This window comes from Buceros rhinoceros, unplaced genomic scaffold (assembly GCF_000710305.1).
Source record: "Buceros rhinoceros silvestris isolate BGI_N320 unplaced genomic scaffold, ASM71030v1 scaffold9770, whole genome shotgun sequence".
Lineage (NCBI taxonomy): Eukaryota > Metazoa > Chordata > Aves > Bucerotiformes > Bucerotidae > Buceros > Buceros rhinoceros.
In genome coordinates, this window is record NW_010387887.1 from 56,016 (window position 1) to 65,735 (window position 9,720).

The following is a 9,720-nucleotide window of genomic DNA, read 5'->3' on the forward strand; positions in this document are numbered from 1 at the left end:
AATTACAGTGGTTACGTATACTGTATTTTTCTTTCCCTCTTCCTACCTGTTTGCCTCTAATAAACAGAGAGGTTCTAATTTCCTTTGCACTCTGGCATGCTAGAAATTAATGGAGTAAATGCACATGCTGTTTTACTTTGCCAGAGACTGGCTTATACAACAGATTTTTACTCTCTAAGACAGATTTTGCTGTATTTGTGCTTTTTTCATCTTCCCCTGAGGAGTATTAACTCAAAGCAATCACAGGGCACCCATCCTTGCCTGCTGCTTCTTGAACTGCTATATCTTCTTCTTTGCTTCTTGCTTCTCTATTTGAAGCTTTTCTTTTTTCTTAAGAGGAAAAAGCAGCAGCCAAAAAACTAAAGGCTGTCTCTTTCTTAAAATCATAAGTATTTGATGTGAAAAAACTTAAACGTGTAAAACACTTTTGTTCACATAGAATTTACTTTCAACATCTGTGTTCTTTCTACTTAAATCAAGATAGGTAGAGTGCTCTGTAAAGTACAGTATTGGAAAAGGAAGACGTGCACGCTTGGAAAGTGCTGAGCTGCTTGTGAAGCTATAGACACTGCGTGTTTATGACTTCGTTTTCTAAGCAATCTCCAGAGCTTGAACGGATTACAGTGATATTTTAACAAGGCTGCTAGCATCCATCACCAGCTTTCACTTACTGGGGAAGCTAAAAGATGGAAGAATGTGATTATTTCCACCTACGCTAAATTCTAGTGGCTGATTGTCATGAGAACTTTGATGCTTTAAACTTCTTTGTCTCCTGTAAGGCAAACAGGTAAGTCTCATGGGCTTCTCTTCCAGCTTTTATTTTGGTAAGGGAGCAGGGGCTCGCAGGGGATGGGTGTTAAAGAGCAACGTGTTTGATATGAAGGCAAACTGCATTTCTTAAACTGTAAATATGCAGTATTGCACGATGTCCTTTTCTGTTTGTCAGGTTACAAATGCACTATCTATGAGAAATACTATTGCTTTCCTTAGTGAAGATCTGAATCTCATTCCAAATTAATCCCTAACATATGCAACTATTGTATACATTTATATGCTGTTGAAAGGAGACGTGTATGTCCGTTATCTGTGCATAGTGAAATATCTGTGTCTACATCTCTTTCTGTCATCCTGTAGATACTCCTAGATTGATTATTTTGTTTAAAACGATGTTATTATGTATGTTAAATGCAATAACATGTATAGGATTGTACTTTTCAAAGATGATTTTTGTTGAACAGTTTTTCCCCCCGAAAACATGATTGCCTGAACTGAGATCTTTGGGCAGCTTACGTTTCGGGTGAGTTCTGCATCACTGTAGAAACACTGTGGTAAACAAGGGGTTTCCTAGCTCTCAAGTGGGAATCTAACAGCATCAAAAATAGATATTTCTTTTCCTTTCACCCTTGAAAGAACACTTATTCTCTTTGAGTAATGGCATTGCTGCGCCTCTAGAGGTGAGCCTTCCAATTTGAAGACTTTTAACATAAAAGCCCTGATTACCATTTAGGAAAAAAAAAAAGACTAAACACCCTTTGATCATAAATAGGTTTTGCCTTAATGAAGTTTTTTTGTTATCCTCTGGGAACATTTGCTAGCTTATGTATTATTGTGATTACTATTGAAGGACAAAGATTTTACATGGTTTTCTAATGTTTTTGTCTGCGAGAATGTCTATCACAGAAGAGAGTATTTTGAGCTGAAAAATAAATATTAATAATTTTTGTTTTCAAATATTGTTGTTTACAGAAAGCAATTAATTTAAGCTCCATTTCTAGTCTGGCTATGTTAATTGAAACAAAGCCTGTTGGAAGACATAATTTTAAATAAACTTCTAAGAATAATTAGAAGTATAATTAACAGAAGACTGAGTTATTATCACTTTCTTGTCTGTGTAATAATTCTGCATAAAAACATGAGAAATGGTTCTCATTAAAATCTTACAGCAGATCCATCCACAAAAGATAGTGAGACATTAAAGCAAAGCATCCAAGTTGTGGAAACACAGTGATTAACTAATTAAACAGAGACCAACACCAAGGAAAAACCCAAAAGCAAATGGAAGAATTAACCTGTTGAGGTGGTTTTGCTGTGGTTGTTTTTTTAAAGAGGGGTACCTCAGAATACCTTGGTGTTCTATATTTGTGTAGTTTGGTTTTAAATTTTGACTCTGAGGAACCCTTCTGAATACCTGTGCTTTATTCATTTGTAACATTTACAAAATATTAATCGATGGAAGGATTTAAGAGAGCCTGACAGAGCACGGCTGGCGGCATTTGCTTTCCCCCTAGCTAAGGGGCATTCTCTGTCGAACTTCAAGGACTCGCTGAGCTGTTCCCAGCGACTTTCACCAGAAAAAAATTTCGCTGCTTGCAAAAATACTTCTGCTAGTGGCAAACAGAACAGCAAACCAAACAGGCTGATGAATCTTTTGTGAAGCAAAGAATAAACAGGCATGTTTTGAAAGGGATTCTGGAGAACAACAGTATTTAGAACAGAAATGCCAGCAGTTTCTCAAACCTGCCTTCCATCAAATTCCTCAAAGTGCATTTATTCAAATACTGTGCAGTATCATGCCAACACTACCATACTCTGCATTTTTGAGTATTTAATAATGTTTAGGACTATGCTGGCTGCCGTGCTATATTTCTTCTAGCAGTGTCCTCTGTGTAGTGCAGTAATTAAGAGCTCTAGATGTGAATCAAGTGAATATTCAGGTTATGTTACTTTTCTTTATGCTTGGAAGTTAACCCAGGAAAGGAAATCTCCACCTCTTCTATTAAAGGGGAAAAAAAAAAAAAAGAAACAAAAAAAAAAAGGAGGGAGGAAGAAAGACATTTTTGCTCTATGGTATTAAATAGTAATGTCATGTAATACACACCCAAGAGCTTAACAAAACTGTAGTAGGACTAATTTAGCCAGTGCCTGTCTAATCCTTCATTATCATACTATTATTTTTTGTGCCCGGTGGGTATATTGCCTGTTGAGAAATAATGTGAATATTTATTCAGCAGTAATAACTGTTGCTGCTTGAGAGCTTTTTTTAACCATGTGTGAACATGCTTATCTAGCAAAGGATTTCAGGCAGATGATCACCCTTGGGATTCAGCGAATTCATGCGTTGCATGTCCTATCTCACTACACGGCTGTACAGCAAGATTACAGTTTTTCTGATGAGATTCCAGCTCGAACGCAGACACTGCGAACACATCACTACCTCTTTAGAAAATAGTACCTGTCTTCTGGAGTTGTTTAATGTACACATGGAAATAATCTATTTAAGCAGCATTAGAGGTGCAAGTCTGTCTCTATTTGGTGCAACAGGCTAAGCAGTTTTTGTCTGAGACTGTAGTTATCTCCTAAGAACAGAGCCCCTTCCTCTTCCCACAGAAATCGGGGAGCGTTTTGCTGCCTAGGTTAGAGGAGTAGGATCAGACCACTTGCTTTGGCATGTAACTTCAGTATTGATGACCTCCCAAAAAATACAACTTCCACTGCATCTTGCTTATACAAAGTGGCATTTTAGATCAACATATCCCTTTTTAAAATAAGTCGATATTATTAATTTATGTATTGCTAACTCAATTTCAAATCAGGTTTTCTTTTTCTAAAGAAAAAAAGATACTTAGTGTATGTATTTCCTGCAGTGAATATGGCTGTGCTACGAGCAGGTAGTCACAGTTTTGCACATGCTTTTTTGATACAGCTCTATTGAAATGCTATTTTTAGTGTTAAGGTGCTGTAGAGGAAGCCCTGTTATGTTACTGGTACGTAGCGAAGTTAAACTGAAGCTAATTCTGCAATGGGAATTATTAGAGTCTGTCTATCGTTACTAGCTACACGGATTTAAATTAAGGACAATTTCATTGAAATCAGTGAATGTAGGAGGTTTACTTTTCTATAAATAAAATTCACATGAGATCTATTAAAATGTATTTCAGACTAACTTGTGAAAATATGAGTAAGCGCAACAATTAGTAACCACAAGCTGTAACCTTTTATCGTTCCTTAGTCAGTTAGCAGTTAAGTTGCAGTAAAACATCATTTCTTTAAAGAGAACCACAAATATAAAATGTTTTGCGTTTTACTGACTTTCTTACCATTTTCCTACGGTTGCAGGTTTTTGACAACTGTGAAACCCTAGGTTGATTTGCACTGATGGAAACTAGAAAAGAATGGTACCAGTTGCTATATAGAATATTGAAAGCAATTATTACAGTAATATTAAATTACGTTAGAAATAGTTTTTAGGGATGCTGAGTATACTGCAGATAGATGGAACTGTATGTACTTCTGTTGTGCTTTTGGATATTTTTTTTGAATGAAGGTCTATTTCTTACAGTTAGATTTTCCAATTAATTACCGATGATGATCTGGAAATGAACTCAGTGAAGCTCACACTTTTATCCACGTATTATGGCATTTAAACTAAAAAGGCAGGAAATCAATTCAGTTGTTTGTGCTGCAATTGACTGAATAGTAATTGAGACACAGGATATTGAAAGGTCAAAATGGGAATAATACACTGAAAACTTCTTTGCAAATTATTTTTCACAGGTTTTTAATTAAAATTTGGTTCATAATTGAATTATACCTTTTATTTCATACTGTAAATAATTTCCATGTTCTCTGCATATCTTTGTATTTATGTTAAAATTGCTGTATCCTTTACATATAATACTGCTTTTAAAAATCTAATTCAGTTCTCAAATGGCAGCTACTGGAAAAGTTGCAGCTTGCAATGAATGAAGTCACGGTCTGTATCAAGTATTAAACTATAATTGCGATGAAAGCCAATGTTTTGGTAAGCAAGCTATTTCATTTGCTTCTAGTGGCCAGGCAATACTATGGCAATGATCTAGGTGAACTGGGGAGGAGGTTTCCCCTGTCACTCAGTTTGGACCTCTCATGGGTGGCCCTCCAAGCTGGTCTGTGGGAAGGCGTCTCCTGCTGACAGTGGCTGCTGAGGCGGTCTGAACACCCAAGGAACAATGCTCACACACCTTTGCTTCCAGCTCCATTGTCTTCCCTGCTGCCGACACTTGTAGGGAGATTCTGGGACATTTTTCTGCTTCAGATTCTTAAAGCCTGACAGCCTGTGACCAGATCTTCCACGTACCCAGGGACCTCTGCTCTGCTTCAGGCTAGAGGACAGTAATTGCCCAGCAGAGTAAGGAGCCCACCTGTCCTCACTGCCCACCCTCCCCGCAGCACAGACATCCACACCCAGCCAAAGGAAGGCACCGTTTCCCTAGCCTGAACCACCACGTCGTGCTTGCTGCAGCCCTCACTTGCCTTCTTCAAATGTCATCCTTCCACTTGATCCTTTTCTACACCCTGGACTAGAAAATGTGTTGAGAGAAGGGTCTTTTTTCTTCCCATTTTTCTCCCAGGTAACTTCCTCTTGTTACCAGGCCTCAGTAACTCAGAGGAGCCAGTCGAGGTTCTGAAAGGGACTTCTGCCCAGCTGGTTGCCATGGCTTGTTGCACCTCTTTGTTGTTTTGATGCCCAAGGTCTTGTAATACGGGCCCTATCTGGCTGCAGGTCTTGCTGCTGCTGGTCTGATTTGGCTGCAGTAACTGACAGTGTTTTGGTGGGGCAGCAGTTGTACCCTGCCCCCGGGGTATGAGCGCTGACTAGATCTTGGCTTGCTCTAAGAGGACTAGGTCCTCTTAGGCTCACAGGATGCTCATTTTCTCGAAGAGGATAATGCTACTATTGAAAGGATAGAAAGGAGGGAAGAGAAAAGATAAATAAGCAGTGGAATAGGAACAGAAAGTGTACATTAGTCAACCTTTTCAATGCATAACAAAAAGCATTTTAATGAGATTAAATTCAAGTCTTGTGTGAGATACTGTACTTGCTTTCTGTAAGAGACTGAATTTTACCTAAGCAGCTTTGCATTTTCTAAAAAATAAATTAAAAAATTGAACAACTTTTGACAACTCCAAACCTACCTCTCCTACAATTTCTTTTAATAATCTGATGGGTCCTTCTTACATGCCAGATTGTTTACATTTTGAAATCGCCAGTAGTTGACTTGCTTCCTTCTGTGGTTATTTTCTTTTATTGCTTTGCCCTTCAACTGCCCTTCCCTAGCACTTTTTATGATATTTGTCCAATATAGAGGGCTTCAACGCTCTTTGGTGTCCCTCCTTGTAAAAAAAGCAAAGCACATTACAATATTAAGTCTGTTGTCACACTTTTTAAAGATTGTACTGCTGAGGATAGAAATAGGTACCAGCATGAATGTAAAGGGGTAAAAGTGAAAAAGATAAAACAACTACAGCTTATCATATTTACACAAATCTTTATTATGTGTATGGTAAAATTTTCACGTAATCTCTTTGTAAGAATTTGGGAAATCCCTCCACGTCTCTTTGATCCCTTAGTCTAAATGGTCGTGTGTTTCCTAGGCTTTCATCACTCCTAAGCACTTCCTCAAATCTTTTCTCTTTCTATTTCTATACTTGTCGTGTACTAGTTACCTGAGATCTCATGCTAGCTTCCCTCTTATATTTAGTATTTTATGAATAATTAAACAAGTTCAAAGGAGAAATGAGTCTTTTTCCCCTTATGCCCTTAAATTGAACCATCTTCTTCCACAGGTTGGAAGGACTTATTGACAGACATACATAACCTAGCTGTATTTAATCTCCTCTTTTCTGTCACCCCATTCCATTCAGAAAGGAAAAAGGAATACTGAAACTCTGTTTAACCCTATTATCACAGCTAGGTGAAGCAATGCCCCCTTGTTTCCCTGTTCCTGTATTACGTGACTCACTTCCTAAGCCAGACGCTGCCCCTTTGGTAGCTTTCACTTTTGCACACATTAACGTGCACCCCTACACACATATAATTTCACAGTCAGTTTTCTGTACTGTTATGATCCAGAGGTCAGTGTGTGATAAACCATTCCATAAAAAGTGACAGAGGAGTAAAGTCTCAGATAAGTTTTAATCTAGAAAGAGAAGAGACTGAGAAGAGATAGAATGAACTTTAAACACATAGAAGGTAGTTGCCATGAGGAATGGAGGAGCTCTTTGACCATTGAGAATAGGACAAGGAACACTGTGTTTAAATTTGCAGCAATGGAGCTTAGAAATACCCTTTTGGTAGTTACAGTTGTGAGATGCTGGAATAAGTTTCCTTTTAAAAGGACAGAGTCCCCAGAAAGGAGAGTTGTAAGCACTGGTCAGAAAGCTGTTTCCCCGAATTAGTATGTGTGTGGTTGATCCTGCTGTGAGACAGAGGTGAGTTAGCTCCCTTTCAACCTGCTTTTTGTCATCCTTCAGCACTTTGTTGCAAGGTAGTAAACTTGTGGGCTAAAGGAAGCAATGTCAATATATGAGTAGTGACACACAAGAAAATACATTATTTGCATCAACCACTGCTAGAGAAAACCTTTTTGGATTTATTCCTATCCAAGAACAAAGATGAGGTACTATGAGAGATAATCAAAAGAAATGCCCAAAGAGTCAGAAGAAAGGATAAAAGAATCAATCCTACCCAATTAATTACATAAATCAGTGACCATTTAAATCAAGAACAGCCCATGTTTATTATGTGTGGTTTTAGTGAGTTTAACCTATGCTTAGTATGTTAGAAGACGGGAAAACGCATTTTCACAGAGTAGGTGAACAACAGGATCTCTTAGAACTATCCTGCTGTATTCTGTTGTTGGTAGGAGGCTTTCATTTACTAAATAAACACAGAAATTCCCATATTTCTCTGTACGCTGTACTTGGGGGGTTAGGAATACCTAGTATATGCTTATATCAATAGACATATTGGATGGACTGAATATGTTCTGCAATCTGTTTTGTGTAGCCACTCTGCTAACCTGATGCTGATCCTTCCTGAGCTTTGAATATAAGTGAAGCATCTGGCTTTGCTAAGAAAGTGTGCTAAACTGTAGAACTTTCTTTATAAATCACAAAAGCATAGCATGGTGGGGCTAAGCAAGCTCCTGTCAGAAAAGTTACTCATTTGCTTAAGACAACCTGTCTCCTTTTCACAAAGACCCTGTGTTTGCCATTTTTATAGTGCACACAAGCTATAGGTTGGAGCTTTCCAAGGGGACAATTAGATATTTCTGTCCGTGTGACTACAAGCTAAGGTATTTCTCAGGGCCTTGCCCTCTAACTTGTCCTATCGCTCTAACAGCATAAAAAACCTGATCTCGCTCAGGTCTTTGACTGAAATCACGCATGAGCACTTTGGCCAAGATCTGATATTGCACTTACTGCCAGCTCACAGGGAGAGAACTCTTGAGGTCTTTTCATTTCTTACATCTTACCTGTGCAATGGAAAGACAGCTTAGTCAGTGCTGAACAAATGCCACAATCTGACTAAAGATTTGTCCAAAACAGGAGCGCAAGAGAAATGTCTTGTTGCAGACGCTGTGGTGTTTTGGAGATGTTTTTTTCAGGCTCTAGAGCCATAGAAGTCAGTGCCACAGATTGCAGTGAGTGGTCAGGCCTGGCTCAGGGTCCATCCACTCGGCATCAACCTTGCAGAAATCCTGTGTCATTCCTATGGGGTGCTCTAGGAGGAGCCCTTTGGAGCCAGCACCACTTATCCTGTTTCTTTTATGGGCCATGACTTTAGTTTGGCGTCATTGATTCTCTCCAATAAGGAACTTAAACAAAACATAGGTTAAACCAACGACAAGGTTATGTCAGAATACTCCATTTTGCAGTCTCTGACAAAGACATCCAGGCAGGTCCTCTGGATGGTGGCTTACTGTGTGCCCTTGCAGCCAGAGGAGTGTCTGCTCTGTCTGAAGTGCAACATGGTAAAGAGGGCAGAAGTAAGGAATGCATTTACCCCATTGTTGCAGAGACAGAGCTTAAGTGGCCACAGCTTCAGCTGGAAACTCACTGGTGAGGTGGCATAACCATGGGAGTTGCTTGTCAATTTAACATCTTTGCAGAGTGCCTGCAGAACCAAAGGGTTAACCCAGCTTCGCTTTTCAGAAGGATGCTGCACCACCCTCTTGCCATGCCTGGGTGGCTGCACCAGACCCCCTGGCCTGGGCACCCCACCTGGGCCGGGGTGGTGGTGAGGTGGAGGGTGCCCTTTGAGGCTGTATCGGTGCTGTGAGCACGAAGTAGGGCTGCTCGCCTGAGTCCTGCCAGTGCTGCACAGGGTGGGGGGAGCAACCCACCTCCTCTCCCAGCTGCATTAATGGGGGCTTTTTCCTTTTCCTTGCAAAGCTTCCCTGCTGGGCAGCTGAGGGCATCCTGGGGAGGGTGAGCAAGCCCCAGGAGGTGGAGGGAGGCGGGAGAGACCATACCCTCTCCCTGCTGCTGTTGCTGAAGCTGTGCTGGAGCCGGAGCCGTCGATGTGGCTCCCCAGAGTTAGTTGCTCAGCAACCAGAATCAATTAATATGCTTTGCAGAAAGTGCAGGGGAAGCCCAAGCTGCTGTCAGCGAGAAGGCAGGAGGCTGAGGGTGACTCAGGATCCCACTCCCGCCTGACACCCATTCAGTCCCACCCCATCCCCTCCAAACCCCCCATTAGCCACTGTTCCTTATCCCTTTCCCCTTCCCTACGATGACTTAGTGCGTCAGCGTCCCCAGATCCTTCTGGCGAGGTACCTCCTTGCTCAAGAACTCTCCTGCTTTGAGGGTTTTGCTTTTAGATCTAATTTGTATTTTTGGGTTATTAGTCACGCTTTCTCCAGCATTTTTCTAGAATTTCTAATATTTATGTTCTTT